This window comes from Lepidochelys kempii, chromosome 10 (genome assembly GCF_965140285.1).
Source record: "Lepidochelys kempii isolate rLepKem1 chromosome 10, rLepKem1.hap1, whole genome shotgun sequence".
Taxonomy (NCBI): Eukaryota; Metazoa; Chordata; order Testudines; family Cheloniidae; genus Lepidochelys; species Lepidochelys kempii.
The window spans coordinates 81,868,607-81,876,957 of NC_136389.1; the positions used below are offsets into that span (position 1 = coordinate 81,868,607).

An 8,351-nucleotide genomic window follows, 5' to 3' on the forward strand; every position below is an offset into this window, starting at 1 on the left:
TTTTTGATAGCCCAGAGCCCAGTAACATGCTTAAACCACTGCCAGCAGCGGGAATGCCAATTGTTATGCTTACTGGTGAAAGCAGCTAAAAGGAGGCCTTTCTGAAACCTTTGCATGACTAACAGGCCAGGATGGGAAAGGGGAAAGTTATGTGGTCTCGAGGAGTAAACATGACCCTCTGCCCTCCTGACTTGATGCCGTTTTGACAGGCTGGGAAGTCTGGCAATAGTTAACTATTGCCATGTGAAATACAGCTGGTTACCTGATGGAAAACTACAGGCTGGAAATCTCCACCCTTAGCTTCTGCTCAGCAGTTGTTTCAATGGACAAGCTCTGTAATACTAAATTGGGGATTAAAATAGGCAGAAATCTCAGCTTGATGGACGCTTGTACACCTCTCAAGTTCCCGGGCAGAGGGAAGGCCAGCCACTGGATGTCTGCAGTTACCCACTTGAGAGCTCCCCAATACCCTGGGTAAATATGAATCTGGGATTTTGGGGGGAGTTTTACCAACCTGTTGCGGATGTGTGCAAGTGCTGGAGACTAAATAAAGTAAAGCTTTAAGGAAAAGCACTCTTGTAGTGTGCTGCTTGTGCCAACCATCTGTCAGTCAGGCGGCCAGGTCCCCACTGATTTATTTCCTGCCACCGTCTCGCCAAGAAAGTTACCAAGTTACCAAGAACTTTGGGTTCAGAAACCCCAGGGAACAACACTGGTGCCAGACAGTTGTAATTAGACCCTTGTTTTTATGGATTTTCTCTCCTGTCCTTTGGGAGTTTTGCTCAGGATTTCGCTCTTGGGCCAAATCCAGCAGGCCCTACTTAATTCTCATCAAAATCAGTGGCCACATTCACCTCGGTAAAGGACACAGAATGTGGCCACTTGTGGTTCACTTGATTGCCCGACAAAGAGTTGTATAGGGCTACACCTGCAGCTGTCTGGCACAGTCGATTATATTAGTATTATACTGCAGCAGTGTCTAAGTCTACAAGACACAGTATGACAGATGGAGGAGACAGCATGAGATGGAACCAGAATGACAAGCAGGGGTGACAATAATAAATGCCTTATTATTTCAGTCTAGCTGCATGCATAGTCTAGCTGCATGCACAGTTCAGAGGTGTAATAAACCAGACATGGGTCACCTGCTTTGCGGCTTCATTAACAACCCAAAACTCAGCTCAGGTTCACTGAAAACATGCTCCAGTTTCTGAACTTTTGAGAAGTCAGTGAAGCCGAGGCCAGTTTGGGGCCAGTTATCTCCAACCAAAAGGAGGCAAAACTCGGCAGTTTCAGTTGAGCTGCACTTCGTTGTGGGAGTTCACAGGAACTCAAAATTCAAAGCAAACTTCTGGGGTGAGAATTCATGGGAACTGAAGCCAGACAAAGATTGGCACAAATCCCTGTGAACCAAAACTCTGACCCTCAGGCCTAGCTATAGAGCTGTATCGCTCAGAGAAGGGACACATTAGAGGTACAATAGGGCATGTTATGGGGGAGGTCAGTCTGCCGCTCCTAGTCACCCTTTCTCACAGTATTGGAATAAGGGGTCACCCCATGGAATTAAAGGAAGTCATTTCTCATATAATGCAAATTTAACCGCTGGAACTCACTGCTATAAGATCTGAGGCTAAGACTGTGGCAGGATTCAAAACTGGCTTGTTAGAGCATAGGAATATCAGCAATAATGATGTATGCACAGCTAAACTAACTGATAAAATGTGAAATGGATATACATCCTCATGCCTTGGGGCATAAACCAACTACCATAATCACTGGGATTAGAAATAACTGTCCTTATGCCCAGTGAGAACAGCCAAAGTCCCTGTTCTGTTAAGGACAGGGAGCCCAGACCCTGAATTAGGGGCCAAACTCACCCTCATCTGGGGATTTGAGTTTACTGATAATTCAGTAGTAACACCACACCTGCAGAGCTGTCCCTAGGGTTTCCTTGCAGGAGCTCCTATGTTCTCACATCTCGTTCCTTCTTCCTCCTCACTTATATCCAGGAGAGAGTGAATGGACCACAGCTCGACACTGAGTCAGCAGAACTTCAGCAGGGGTCTGCTAACCAGGTGGATCTGCAGAAGACTCCTCTCCTTTCACACCGCTACAGCCAGGTTATTTCATAATTGGCTACTATGGGATTAATTGCGCCTTCCTCCTAAGCATCTGGCACTGGCCACTGTCTGAGACTGGATAATGGACTACGTGGACCACCGGTCTGATCCTGCCTGGCAATTCCTAGGTGCTTAAATGTTTAACCTTGTTTGCAAATATCTGTTAAAACATGGCATCTCTTCATCACCATCCTAAGACAGAGGTGCATACACGCACGCTGGAAATGACTCATCCTGCAATTGTTTGTGTCTCATTTACATGCAGAAAGCTCAGCTTGCCCGTCCCGAGCTGAGACAGCGCTGACGAACTTACGCAGGCAAAGAGAGATCTTTGTGATGACACCTGGTCACTGTAAGGCTCTCTGATACTCCAGGGAGAGGGCAGTATAAACAGAGTGGGAATTATAGCTGCAGCAGCTGAAGCCACACAGGTCCCAGGATGTCGCAAGACGGCTCTGATCTACGCACGACGACTGAGAAATGTGAGCCAACAGGAAGACAATGAAGAGGGTTCGTGGCATAGGGTAAAACAGCACTGGAGGAGTAAATGACTGTAATGGCACTATATGCTGTGCAGAATTTCAGCTGGCTAATGAAATCAGTCCTTATATGGGGGGGAGGGATAGCACAGTGGTTTGAGCATTGGCCTGCTAAACCCAGGGTTGTGAGTTCAATCCTTGAGGGGGCCATTTAGGGATCTGGCGCAAAAATTGGGGATTGGTCCTGCTTTGAGCAGGGGGTTGGACTAGATGATCTCCTGAGGTCCCTTCCAACCCTGATATTCTGTGATTCCTGAGTAATAACAAGACCTTTTCTTTTCAAGTGCTATGTATGGACATACCAATGAGAGGAAGATCGCCTCTGAATTACAAAGAACCCCCCTCATTGGCCAAACCAGGGATCAGCCTTTACTGTGTTATCAGATACATTGAAATACACAGAAATAATTGTGTTTTTAACACCATTCAGATATTAGTTTCTATTTTTCATAGACATCTCTCAGAGGCCTAGCTCCTCTAACTCCCAGCAGCTCCTGTTCCTGGTGGCTGGGGAAAAAATGCTGCAGGGTTAAAAACACTCCCCTGAGGTCCCAGACGGAGTTGGAGATTAGAGTTGGAAGGTCCTGGGCAGTAAGCACAATTAGAAAGAGCTGCGAATACATAGTGTGGACGCTCCATTCTCCTGTCACACCTATATTCCACTGGCATAGCCTCTCCACTGCCCTGGAGCTACTCCTGAGTAACGGCAGTGTAAGGGGAGAGGCCAACCGGACACCTCATCAGATTCCCAAACAAAACACTTGAAAACACTTTAAGATTTGCTATGAGTTCACAGGGCCAGATTGACTAGCAGCTTTTACCTTGCAGTAAGTGGATTGGAAATTGCGTTTCAGGGGTAAGCTGGCTAATGACATCAATATGAGTAATTATGTAGGACCAACCGAATTAGCTATAATATCTCAGTTACCTCCCGCACGGGTGTATGGCGACATTCAGCTAGGTGTGAGTAAAGTGCTTTGGTGGAAGGGTCTGTATGCAGAGCCCTAAACGGATACAAAATTTGTCTCCACATCCAAACCATGAACATGGTCCCCGGCCATAAAGCGACTCTCCGCAGATGTGCAGGGCTCGATCTGTGTGCTGTCCGCTTGCAGTATTGCCATGCCAACATGTTTTAATCTTTGCGAAGTAATTGTGGCCCAATCTTGGAAGGACCCCAGGGGTACCGTCTTTGTCACTACGCAAATTGCTTGGATAGTTTCCTCACCATAGCAACCGAGCACCCCACAATCACTAATGAATGTCTCTGTGAGCTAGGCCGCATTAGCCTGGTGTTCCAGGTAGGCAGTTGGGGCACTGGCTCAAAGTCACACAGGGAAGCTAGGAGCTGAACCCAGGGCTCCCACATGTCAGTACGGCGCTCTGTGCACTCCCTGCCCAGAATCACAGGTTCCAATGCTTCTCGGGGCTTCACCTTGCTGAGCGCCAGACGGTTCCCTGGGTGAAGACCTTTAGAGGAGACCTTGGACTCTGAGCCCCAGCTCGTCCTGATGGGACACTGAAGATCTCATGGCCATTTGTATCTAAGCAGGGTTCACCCAAATGTTCTTGGCCAAAATTCTCTCTTCGCCACTATGGGCGGGTTGTCTGGCTGGCTCCCACCCAGAGGTGGCTGCAGTTCAGTGGTGCTGTACATTTGTGTGTTGCACAAAGCATTGTGGGACTCACAGCCCTATGGAAATGCCAAGTGCTTACTCATGTCTCTCACTGTGGGCTGATGCACTGCTTCAAATCTGCCACGTATGAACCAAATGGCTTTTTTCGCTCTTCTGAGATTTGTATTAGCTTTAATGTCGACAGTGTTTGCGGACACAAAGCACTATAGTGCACACGCTATGGAACTGGCAGGGTTCCTGCAAACAAACATGCATGCCTTTTGCAGCGTTACATATGTCTTGTCAGAACGAACCTGATTGCTGAACAAACACACTCCTCTTTGGCGGGGAGTTGCCAGAGCCGGGAGTGAAAGCTGCAGAATGCAACCTGGCATGCTCCCGTTAGATGGCAGGCTAGTGGTCGGGGCAGCTGCGGTCCCCATCTAAACTGGGCTTAGTGCTGAGAGTCTCGTGGTGGTTGGAGACCTGGGCGAGCATCAGCCCTGCAAGCTCTGATAACCTCCCTCTCCTAAAAAGGACAGTGCTGGGCTTGGTGATATTTTAATTGGTGCCATTTTGGGCAGTTGTTCTGTAAATGTGCCTGATGGCAAATGACGTGCTTTTCACTTCATTTTGCCTGTACTTGAATTCAAAGAGTGAGTGGCTTGGGCTGCCTTTTGCCTTTCCAATACGGCACTCTTCTCTTTCATCCTGACAGGAAGGTGAGCATCACAACCAGACTAATATGAACCAGATGGTTGGAGAGAGCTCTGCAAGGGGGAACAGAAGCAGCCTCAAGGTCACTGCTGACATGATGAATACTAAGTGGCGCACATCTCAGCCCTGGCAATGAAAAATTAATGAATTTCTTCCTCTCCATCTCCACACGCTCAATCAGCTGCCATTTTCTTCACCTCTCCAGCTCATCGGGCGTTCCCGTTGGATTAGGGAATAAATGATTAAAAGAGATTAAAGTTGTTGCATGAAATCAGTGCTGCTCTAAATACTAGAATATCATTGCATGGTTGGCTGGGTGGTGGTGGGGGGGGTTGTTTGCTTTTATTTAAACAAACAACCAGGGTACCAGGAGTGAGAACAAAGATGGAGCAGAGGCAAAGGATTCTAACTGCCAGACCATTCGGTTTAATAAAGCTCCGAGCTGTCGTGACTCTGGGAGGGTTAAGATTACTCATCTCTGGACCTGCCGTATGTCTTTCTAATGCAGCACTGAAGCTGTTTTATTAATAATCAAGCTTGGGAAATCATCCCAGGTTCTCATGCTAACTAGAACTAAATGCCAAGGTGGGAGATTTAATGAGCAAAGCTGTTCCGATTGTGGGACAGTGTTTAAACAATTGGGGGCAGGTTTTTCAAAGGTGTGATAGAAGTCTGGCCTTTTTAAAAATGGACAAAACGTCTCTTGGGACCCAATTCTGTCACACTTGTTGTATTTGGCTGGTGACTGTATGTGCTTGGCCAGAAAGTGGGTGCACTGGATCCCCAGCCAATGGTGCTGGCCCTAAGCACAGTCCTCCTGTGCAGATAACTTGTGCACCTGGCATGGGATGGCATGGTTGGGGGAAGGCAGAATGGGGCCGGCCAAGGGGTATAAGGCACCCAGTCTGGCAAGACACCTCCATCCTAAAACAGATGGACGAGAGCTCCTTGAAAATTTCCAGATGAAACAGTTTTCCACTGGAAAATGTTGCTTTGACACATTTGAAAGGTTTTGTGGGATGTATCGATTTCCTCTAAACTTCTGATGGAGAGTTATCAAAATGAATGATTTTGATAAGGTCACAAGGTTTCACGTAGCTACCATCCATATTTTGACGTCTGTACTATAAATTATAATCTAACGAACAGGAAAGTTGGGAGGACAAAGCCAAACGTTTCAAGACAGTCACTTCGATGGTTCCAAAACAAAGTATTTCAGAAGTTTTGTTTCTTGGTAAAGTTCATCTCTTCCCTCCCGTTTGGGACAAAAGCAAAATTTCAAATGTCGGAATTTCCCAGACGGGACATTTGGATTCCCAGCCAGCTCTGCTCTGGGCCATGCAGCCTGATCCATAGGGCCTGCCCTCCGAAGCCAGCGGACCTGCATTTGGTGCTGGACTTGGGGCGGAACCCATCCATTTACACACTGAAAATCCAGTCAGGCTCCCTGACCCCTAGGTCTGCTGCAGGCCCTGGGCAGCTTACAGGGCAGAATACAGCCCTGCATTAAAGAAATGGGATCGTCCCACTCTGCCGTCTCTCTCCCTACGTTCAGCTGCCTCTGCCTGTGACAAGAGGCTCAAATGGAGCCTAGCTATGGGTGATTCCCAATGGAGCCTTTATTGCTCCCCCTTTGGGCGATGACGGTCCTTCCAAAGGCAGCCCTAAGTGAGCATCCCGGAGCACCCTGCTGCATGGAGCCAGCCTGCTGCCCTCTGCTGGCCATGGGTGGGTGTGGAGCAGGAACAGGGACCCACCTCGCTCCCAACCCTAGGACGGGCTGGGCACCCCTGGAACAGAGCTTCACTCTCCTGCCCACAGGGGCTCTGGTTCTGCCTGCCCCTTACCTGGGGCACCTAGAGGAGGGGGATGCTTTTTCCACCCCTCTTTTCAATTGTCCCATGCCCCAAAAGGACCAGGCAGAATCTGGCTCTCCATGATGATGCGTGAGGCAAGTTCCATGGCATATGCTGACTTTGCTTCTGCTCATTTTGTCAAATAAACACCAGGGGACAGATTCTCAGCTGGTGTATGCTCCTTTGAAGTACCTGCATCTATGCTGATTTACACCAGCTGATGAGTTGGCCCAGGTTTTTTTTATTTTTCAATGTTAAAGCAACAAGAGTCTTTCAATCAGGTTTCAGAGTAGCAGCCGTGTTAGTCTGTATTCGCAAAAAGAAAAGGAGTACTCGTGGCACCTTAGCGACTAACCCTTTTCTTCTTTCAACTAGGATTTCGATGGAAAACAACCCAAGGTTATATCTGATAATGTAACCCCTGAGCAATGTCTTCCCTTTGTTTGCTTCATTACTGTGATTACATTCTGACTGTAGCATAGCAACAGCTAATTGCTTGATGGTTGCAAATTCCCTGTATTAAAATTTTATTGAGATATAATTGTGTTCCTCTTGCAGCAGGGGGTGCTTCAGAGAGACGGAGGATAATGTGGTTAGTTTAGCTTTTGTGATGTTTGTAACGTTGGCCACCTCTGGAAAAATAGGATTTTTTTTTTAAAAATTGCAAACCTTAGAAACCCCCATCTTAGGTTAGCTGCTTCCGGAAGCTTCAGCATTGGTGCAAATGGATTATGGGAAATGTAGCGTTTAGTACAGACTAGACATACAGACTTTCTAATGCAAATACTCTTTTCCCCCCCAATATTTTTGCCAGTTTATTCGTGCTGTGTTTCTCCATAATGCAAATCGAGTGAAACAATTAAGTCATAACTGATAAATTAGTCAATGGATTTAATCTCCTCTTCTCTTGTGGAACATCCAGAAACAGACTGTAATTTTCTCAGATATATTCTTCACAACCGTCTGACCAACTGCTTTGGGAATTCCATTTACTGTCTCTGTCTTTGTATGCAAAATCCAAAATTGCAGGGGCACTAGAGAGTGGGTAGGGCACCAGTCCCATGGCATTGTTTCTGTCCCCTGTGTAAATGAGTAACTCCTGGAATTGGCTTCCTGTTGCGACTGCTCGTGGAAAGCAAATTCCAGGGTTGCTCTCTGCAAGTCCTTGAGCACGCAGGCTTATAACTCAGTCTCTGAGCTTTTGTGCTATTAAGCCTCAATTGCACTAATGGCTGCAGAGAGCAAACGCACCGGGGGTGCAAACCTGGCCAAAGCAAATGCTGTAAATGCAGTGCCAGTTGTCTGGCGCGCTGCACGGCCGCTGCCTGGAATGCCCATTAACGAAGACCAGGTACAAATGCTCGGAGCTAATTCCCAGGAGTAGATGGGCTCAGCATGGGGTGGGGAGGGAAGGAACCCATCTTACCTAGGCGGCAGAGTGTGACGAAGCCCCTCTGTAGCTATTAGTGCACCCCTGCTTCTCCATGAGGGGCAACAGCTCAG

General features: G+C 47.6%; 1 long non-coding RNA gene across 3 annotated transcripts; it reads left to right on the forward strand.

Annotated features, from left to right (window-relative positions):
• The first annotated feature begins 301 nt into the window (after window positions 1-301).
• LOC140895131 (uncharacterized) lies at window positions 302-7,425 on the forward strand. 3 transcript variants are annotated; one of them, XR_012154115.2, is made up of 3 exons: window positions 302-474; window positions 2,010-2,644; window positions 4,994-7,425. It is a non-coding gene; the product is annotated as an uncharacterized LOC140895131 (long non-coding RNA). The 3 variants fall into 3 exon arrangements; XR_012154114.1 differs by lacking the exon at window positions 4,994-7,425 and having other exon boundaries at window positions 2,010-2,248; window positions 2,386-3,084; XR_012154113.1 differs by lacking the exon at window positions 4,994-7,425 and having other exon boundaries at window positions 2,010-3,084.
• The last annotated feature ends 926 nt before the right edge of the window (window positions 7,426-8,351 follow it).